Source organism: Gadus morhua, chromosome 4 (assembly GCF_902167405.1).
Source record: "Gadus morhua chromosome 4, gadMor3.0, whole genome shotgun sequence".
Taxonomy (NCBI): Eukaryota; Metazoa; Chordata; class Actinopteri; order Gadiformes; family Gadidae; genus Gadus; species Gadus morhua.
Window position 1 is genome coordinate 34,273,182 of NC_044051.1, and position 8,963 is coordinate 34,282,144.

An 8,963-nucleotide genomic window follows, 5' to 3' on the forward strand; every position below is an offset into this window, starting at 1 on the left:
AAAATATGAGTGGGCCCTGGAATGGCAGTCCAACCCGCAACTCACTACCTGTGAACTCGTACCAGATCGATGTATAACGTTATGCTGCATCCGGGGACACATTTCAGACCGTAAGTTGCGAGCTGTAACGGTGGTCATTATTATTATCAACCTTTATTTACCCAGGCAAGCAAATTAAAAACCAAATTCTTATTTTCAAGTGCAGCCTGAAAAGAGCTAATTCGCTCTTTAAGGGGTAGAGGGAGGGGAGTGCTCAAAGTGAAAACGAGGTGATGGTAGAGGGTTGTGAAAACGCTACAACTACTGCGGTCACGTAGCTGGAAAAAGACAGTTGTATTCATTTATAGTAGGGTGAGCAGACATTCTTAAAGATTCGGGACATTCCCTTGGTATCTAAGCAGCAGAGATCAGTGCCTGTACCCCCTTTGCTGAACTTTGCCCATTCTCGTGTGATCCCCCTGGTTTGCAGAGGTGCCCATTCAGACAGAACGGTTATCCAAATAACAGAAGTGTACAACACTCGCATTACAGTGCGTGTATTCACACACATACCTGATGCCATCTACCTTTACATTAGAGACAGTAACTGGGCTGGTAGCTGTAGAGCTAATGCTAGGGTAACAAGGTAACCATATACAGCAAAGCAACACAATAATATAGAGGTAGTTGACTTACTTGTCCGAGGTTTGTAGCTGAGCCGAGGAGAGTTGGTACAGATCCGGACTCCATTTCCAAACGTTCAGCAAGTCGAGCTTTGTATTGGACCAAGTTGAGGAAGTCGGTGAAATGTTTGGCGCGTTTCCAGAGAAAATAGGCTCGGATGAAGGAACTAAACATACATTTTTGTGATCATTTGTACATCCCAACACTGAGCAACTGCCATGCTTGCAAGCTATGATGTCTCTCCAGGAAAGAACTGTGTGTAATGTGTATGCTGAGCCCACGCGGTCGTAGCTCCTTTTCTCATGGGCGGTCGGGACAAATTCTCTGGGCGGGCAAAGCAGAGAAAGGGGAGGTAACCTTTCTTCTTCTTTTTCTTGGGGTTTTACGGCGGTTGGCATCCACAACTTGGTTCATTATATATTTTCCAAAGTAAACTCCTGCATACCCAATTCTCTCAATTGATTTTTCATACTTTCCCTCTCCATCCCATAACCACTACAGTTCATTAAAACATGTTCCACTGTCTCCTCTACCTGGCACCCCTCACATAATCCAGTGTGGTGTTTACCTATCAAATTCATTGTTTTATTTAGTGCACTGTGCCCCAACCTTAAGAGGTAACCTTTCCCCGTTCTATTATCCTTTTATTGAACATGTTTGAATGGTAATGTCACTTTTCATTAATCTTTGTATCGTTAGAAACCAACTCATATTTTTGAACGGTAAAGAACATTTTTCGCTATCTGTGTGCTCATTGTTTTGTCTAGACCATATCGCCTAACAGCCTACCGGGACTTTCTGGAATGGGTGCTGCAAGGCGAGAGATTGGGCCGAGGCTGTCGTGTCGTTTTACCTACTTGCGTCGTGCAGACCATCCGACTAAAATATCCAGCTCCGGACGGCCAGTAGTGCGGGCACAAAGAAGCTGACGACGCTCCGGAGGAACTATAAGTTTCATTGTTTACATATATCTTTGTTTATATTTCTTGTAATAAATGGTTTAAATTCACGTTGTTGTAGTAGGTAGTAGTGTTGCTCCAAGTGTATATTCGAGAAATAATAATATTGGACGACCAACATTTCACAAGCGGAGCTACTAAGCTACTGTTTCCTTAGATGAAAACAATAGGCCCTGTCAGAATAACGGTCATACATCATTTTTATTAATTATTATAAGTCTAAATTGCACTATGAGTTAGCTGCCTATCAGTTACCTCCTTCTAAGTCTCTAATGTTGAACTTTGGTGTCGACAAAGCAGGAGATAGGATACATTGTATTTTTTATTCACAAATGAAAGAATTGTGTAATGGGTAGGAAATACATTTGTGAATCCTTCTCTGTGCATTCATTATTAATGAAACTGTTCTGACCCCATAAAGCTAGTTCACATTTGCATTCCTACTGGAGCCATTGAGTCTGATACTAAGGCCAGGCCAATCGACTACTTTGTTGTGTAGATTGTTGTTCCTTGCAGACATGTCCACCTCCCCCATAGTGTATTACCGTTAACTTGGCTGTTAATATGCGAGAGAAAAGGGCCATCTATTCTCACAAGTATGTTTGAATTTGAATAGTGACATGAGGCTGAATTAATTGCCAATAATCTTTTCACGGCAGTCCTTTACACATTCATCTTGTGATGACGACGCCGATGTGGGCGTGAGGGTTGACTCAGGCTGATAGCTTTCGTCGGTTTCACCAACTTCAAGGCTACTGGCACTGGTATTGAGGCCTGGTGACTGTAAAACAAGAGGTTTATTTTCAATGTTAAATTCAACAGATTACAGTAGTTTTACAATTTAATTAGAGACAATATGCTGTACAAACTTACAAACTGTGCTTGGCCAGAGGGAGGATGCTTGACTGGTGTTGACATCATTGGTGCTGACTGGTGGATCATCTTCTGACGACGAGAACAAAGCTGCAGCAGACGTCGTTTGAGTCTGAAATGCGATAGGTTCAATAAAGATTTTAATATCAAACTAACACACGTGAAACATTGTAAAACACTGATAACAGCAAACGTATATAGAACGCAGAGTCTATAGGACGTTAAATTGCCAACTTGGCTTATTCACTGCTGAAAGAACGAAAGGCAGCAGCTTTACTTTGTAAACTGCCAACTTATATACAACTCGTATGAGATGTGGTGCTTTACTGCAAACGACTGTATCAGTGTGTTTTATCTACTGTTTATACACATTTTATGTGTTTAGGCCATTTATAAGATCTCGTTAACATCACTAAAGGTAATTTCCAAATGCATTAAAGAAAAGACAAAAGCAAAGAGACTTTGCAGCAGTAGCACACTTTTATTTGAACAGAGTGGGAGACGGGGCCGTATTCACAAAGCATTTTATCTTACCGCTAGGAGTGCTCCTAACTCGCGCCAAACCATTTTACGTAGGAGTTTTTTCTTAAAAGTTATTCACAAAGCCGCTGAGACCTAGGCTACTCTTACTAAGGATAAATCACAAAGAGTGACCTAAGAGTGACGCGCCGTTGCTATGGATTACGTCAATTCTCGTGCACGAGTTTAGAAGCGGTCAGTTCGGTGATTGGAGCAAGGTACGTTTTATTACTCTGTTTTCTGGGAATAATTGACGCAAGCAGAAACCAGAAAACAAGCCGTTTTTTCGTTTTTTCGTTTTGACAAGAAAACGAAAATCAAGATTTCAGTTTGTTGATTCGTTTCTACGTTTTGTCAAAAAAACGAAAATCAATATTTCAGTTCGTTTATTCGTTTTTTGGTTCTTACTGAGCGAAACGAGTTTACCACTCAATATCTGGGGCCGTATTCACAAAGGATCTTATGGCTAAAAGTAGGTCCTAACTGGCGAATTTAGGAGTAACTCCTAAAAATAATGAGCGTGTCACTCTTAAATTTAGGGCTCCTAACTTTTTTCACTAAGAGCAATTCACAAAGTATTTTAGGACTAAAAGTAGCACCTTAGGCCCCGTCCACACGAAGCCGAAACGGGCGAAACCGTTACGGTTTCGATCTATCCGGTTTCGAAGTATCTCCGTAAAGACGAAGCCAAGCGAAACCGGATAGATCTGTAGAAACGCTGTAGTAAACATTCCAGGCCCATAAGGGGCGCTGCTTCTGGTACACAAATCCAGAAGAAGAAGAGGCGAGCATGCGCATAAAGGCTGCCCCCCGAACCACTAACAACACAAACAAACAGCTCTTCTACGATGGCGAACTAGATTCTCAATAAATAATGGCTTAGCAACCCAACAAGGGACATGATAGGCTGCAGAACGATTACAAGCTTGTAGTCCGCCATCATCTTTTTTGTTGTGATTTCTGAGACTCCGCGGGCTTAAGAGCCATTGGCTAGGAGGTCGAGGGGTGGGGCGATGACGTCATGGTTTGCGGTTTCAGTCGGTTTCAGGCGTCCACACGAAACCAAAACGAAACCGGATAGATTTGAAACCACCCCCGAGGGTGGTTTCAGAAGTTTGCGGTTTCGGTCAGAGGATTCGCCGGCTTCGTGTGGACGGAAGGCCGAACCGTACAAGACCTTTGCGGTTTCGCCATGAAATCGGCTTCGTGTGGACGGGGCCTAAGTCTAGGAGAGCTTAAAAGTCCTCAAGAGGACTCCTAACTCAGTAAGACCTATTCACAAAGAATCTTAAAATGCCTGCGAGACGAAATGTTAGGGTATTCAACTTATTGTGGAGTTAATGCGCGATGCAATAACATCCCCGACTAACAGGAATAATCCGATTAGTCCCGAAATAAAATGTTATAAAAATTATAAATTATAAAAAAATATATATAACTTATAAAAAATAAAAATAATTGCGCCATCAAAAGACGAGGACGTGTTCGTCAATAGTGGGAAAGAAAGTGCATTCCATCAACACGCAGGTTGTTTTTGATGCAAATTTTAACATAGCCTACTGGATGTTGTTGCAAAGTGGCCTGGATCTTCAGCTACCCATGATTCGCGCATTTTAATGGTGAGCGGTCTGAGGCAGCTTTTTGAGATGTACCAGTTGGGTGTCACTTGTTGGGTGACAGTGACTATCCATGCAAGACGTGGCTCTAGACACCCTACCTTAATCCACAACCGGGAGCACAGTTAAAGTGTAACATGTAAGTGATTACGCAGATTACGCTTAGTCCTATGCGTAAAACACTATTGGCTCTTTGCGAGCACACAAACATACACGAAATGTTGTGGAGAGAGGAATTGGGCATATGAAACGTCGGTTTCATGTCCTCCACGGCGAAATACGCCTCACCCCAGAGAGGGCAAGCACAGTAATCACTGTATGTGCCATTCTACACAACCTTTGCAAGCGGAGGAACATTCCACAGCCAGACGATGATGATGATGATGATGATGATGATGATGATGATGATGATGATGATGATAATGATGATGATGGCGATCAACATTACAAGGAATTTGGCCGCGTGGAACCGAGTGGACAGGCATTTAGGGATCACTTTGAAAACACATTTTAGGTAAACACCTTGGCACAAATCAGTCAACACTTGGGTAGTTCGTAACATTTATTTTCTTTTAGATTTTACGTATTTTTATTGTTTGCTTTCTCTCTCTCTTGAACGTGCAGGCTACAACGTCATTATCGTGGTCTTCACAAAATTGTCATCATGCGTGTATTCTGCTAACTGCACTATAACTACTTAAAGGTTGGATAGGTGATTTGCTTTTTTGGCCATTATTGCAAAATTACTTGAAATCCTTATCATAACCCGCTTACAGCCACTGAGTTAGAAGTACTGACATGAAAATTAAACAAGTCAATCATCTGTGGAACGGGCAGGGCTCGAAAAACTCCAGCCAATCATTTCCATTGCCACCGAGTTGCATTGGACAGTAAGTACGTCAATCAAACGGTCGTACTGCACTCCCCCTCCCCCGCGCCCCGCGCGCGACCCCTTCGTGCAGTACTCGTGACCCAGAGCTCGTGACCCAGAGCAAGCTCCTGTTTGTTGTTATCCTGCGGTAGCTACTGGAACTAGTTAATCCACATTTGGACCTAGCAGTAGAAGACAATTTCCATGGCAGACAAGACGCCACCATCCCCACCACCACCACCACCACCACCACCAGGAAAGAGAAGGAAAACTCTTTTCAGAGAGTAATTGATAATAAAAACGCTGAAAGAGAAAAACTGAAATCAAGAATAATCCTAGGCGCTGCTTTCGAACGTTGGCGGCAACTGAAGGACGAGAAGGGTCTAAAAACCGATGCTTGTGTGGCGGTTGACCTAGTTTCAAAGTTTATACCGTTTATACTCGGTAATACCGGTGTGGAGACGAGTGTATTACTCGGTGTGAAAATGTCCACACCGCGGCAACCCTAGTGAAAACCAGGACTTCCAATACAATTATATGAAACAAACATACATTTTCTAAAAATAGTAATGATTTATGTGACCGTTTAATGTTTATAACATCTGGTCCAACCATAGCAGCGAGAACGTATTCTCAGCAGGGGGTGCTGGGAAAAAAAAAAACTCAACCTGCACTAGACTCGCAACTCGTTACATTGATAAAAAAAGATGTATAGCAGCGCAGCTCAATTACACCAGTGCATGCGCGCACAGTTGAAAATCGATCGTTCACATCCAGCTGCTCACAGAACAAGTTTAGCGCACCACCGCTACCCTCACACTTTTTCATATAACCTTTTTTCAGCACTAGGTCATATGAGCATTAAATAAATGCTGCGTCTCAAAATGCCTTGGACAGCAGCGAGGATGACTCGCTTTGCCAAGGGCCGAAACAGTTTGGAGCGACCACAGCCAGAGCGAACACAGCGGGGCAGAGGAGTGTCAGGAATAGTCTTGTGTACACATCAGTACGGCCTATTTGCACTACTGTTTAGTGGCAATGCAGTGTTTTATTCGATGCCTTTTTATTTTCGTATATTATTTCAATGAATACAATTTATTTATTCATAAAAAACGGATCTGGTCTTCAAATCTTTTTTCCAAATATAGGTCGCCTTACAATGGGGTTTGTGTTTATATTCGGACCAATACGGTACAGCGGGCGCTCACATGACGTTAAGCATTTCCTGGTGCATAATGTGACGCTTCAGAACCTAAAATCCCGTTTCTCCCCGTTGACACGACAACACATAACCGGCGTTTTCAACACATAACCAGAAATCTCCACTTTGGCCGGAGTTTTTAGAAATGATCGTTTTCTGTGATAAGACAGGGCCTCGGACAGGGGGTGTTGCAGCACCCCCAGCACTCCTACTTCCCGTGGTACTGGGTGCAACTTACAGCTGAATGTAGTGCCATGTTGTTAAACGAAAACCTACGCTAGCCTGGCTCGCTCTCGCGCATCTCTGTTCGCGCTCGTGCATGATTGCGCGTCCAGGTACTTGGAATGGGTGGAGTCAGAGTCAGCGTTGAAGGAGAGGGGGTAGGACCATTTGAGTTGTGTATTTTCAAAATCTGCTGGCGTTTCGCAAATCACCTACCCAACCTTTAATTCATTTCTAGCCTAGGCTATTTCCTTGTTTTTCGGTGATTCAGTGGGCTCGTCTGAACAACCAATCACCGAACTGACCGCTTCTAAACTCGTGCACGAGAATTGACGTAATCCATAGCAACGGCGCGTCACTCTTAGTTCACTCTTTGTGATTTATCCTTAGTAAGAGTAGGTCTCAGCGGCTTTGTGAATAACTTTTAAGAAAAAACTCCTACGTAAAATGTTTTAGCGCGAGTTAGGAGCACTCCTAGCGGTAAGATAAAATGCTTTGTGAATATACGGCCCCTGGTTTCCGCCGGTGGGCGGGTCCTCTTATTGGCTAGCGTGCTTCATTGACCTGTGCTCTTCATAATAAAAGTTTTTCCGTTTGATAATGTCGACAAAAATATTACTTTATTATAGACACTAGCAGACACAGAGGACCACACCACCCACAGTCAAGACTGACATGGCTTCAAATAACAATAATAGTGTTCATAATAATTTGACAATGAGAACTTATGAAGTTATGATGACTTCAGTGCAGTTGATGTTTATCCACAGTTAATACATGCAGAATAGACCTGAGGGCTTTACTACGACATCATTGTCCGGCTCTGAATATGCCCTCTGTAGGCCTACGCATTCACATCAAAGGAGCTGCGATCGCGGGCTGCTGATTGCCTCACAGCCTGAGAGCTATGAGGAATACAAGTGATTACAACACATTTCTGACAGCTGCACATTGCGCAGGGCTCTCCGTGAGACGCACGCAATTCAACCCATGCACACGCTCAGACGCCACACAACTTGCGCCGCTATTTGACAGTGGAAGGGTAGGAATCAAATGCGTCCGGGTGAAATTTCCAAATCGTCCGGGATTTTAATAAAGCCTCAATACATGTTCACATTTAATTTGCGTTGCGTTCCTCTGGGTCTGTCACAAACTAGTTGCATTGGTGGAAGTGAGTAGGGGGAGTGGTTAAGTAAAGCCTTCAGATTGGACGGTTTGACTTTATAGTTACCGTCATGTTTTGTATTATATTTTTTTTACCATTATTGTTTTATAGGGACAAACATTAACACATTTCTCCTGCAGGGGATTGATAAAGTTCTATCTATGTAACAGAAGGGAACACTTACTCATAAGTAGAATAAACGGAATAATCACCTCAAGGCAGGGCAATAAACAGTTTGATATGCCCGGCCTCTCGGTGATTATTCCTTACTAATTCACCGTTGTTAGGTATAATTGACTGCTGTCAAGGAAAACAAAGGACTTTTTGCCTCTAATGACGTCTTTGGCATCACTCCTCAAGTAGTCCGGTAACTTTTCAACAAATAAATTGAAAACAATGTAAGCGCCGCCACTACGACAATTAGACGTCAATGTCGGAGTGGCGTTAAGTCTGAATGGAAGGCGGTCCCCCTTTAAAATGCTACCTTTTCACTGCAGTATTTACTTGCTGTTGTAGTGTCAATATGGTCCGATTTTAAACAAGATTGAAGATTCTAGGGAACAAAGTTACATACAGTGTTAATAAGAGTTTAATAATGTAAATTGTAATGTAAAAAAAATATGGACTTAATCAGGCGGGCCACAGTTGTGCAACCAGACACGCTTGGAAACAGTACAAAGAAACAGAAGAATGCATTACCTACAATAAATAGTATTCAAATTGTGAATTTTGAATACTGCAATTTGACCCCTATCCATCTTTAGAATGGGCCTATATCTCTTACCTAATCATCTAACATAGTAATTCACTTGTGTGTTGTGAACATATACACACATTCCAAATAGGTATAACAATATATTAGCACATAACTAGC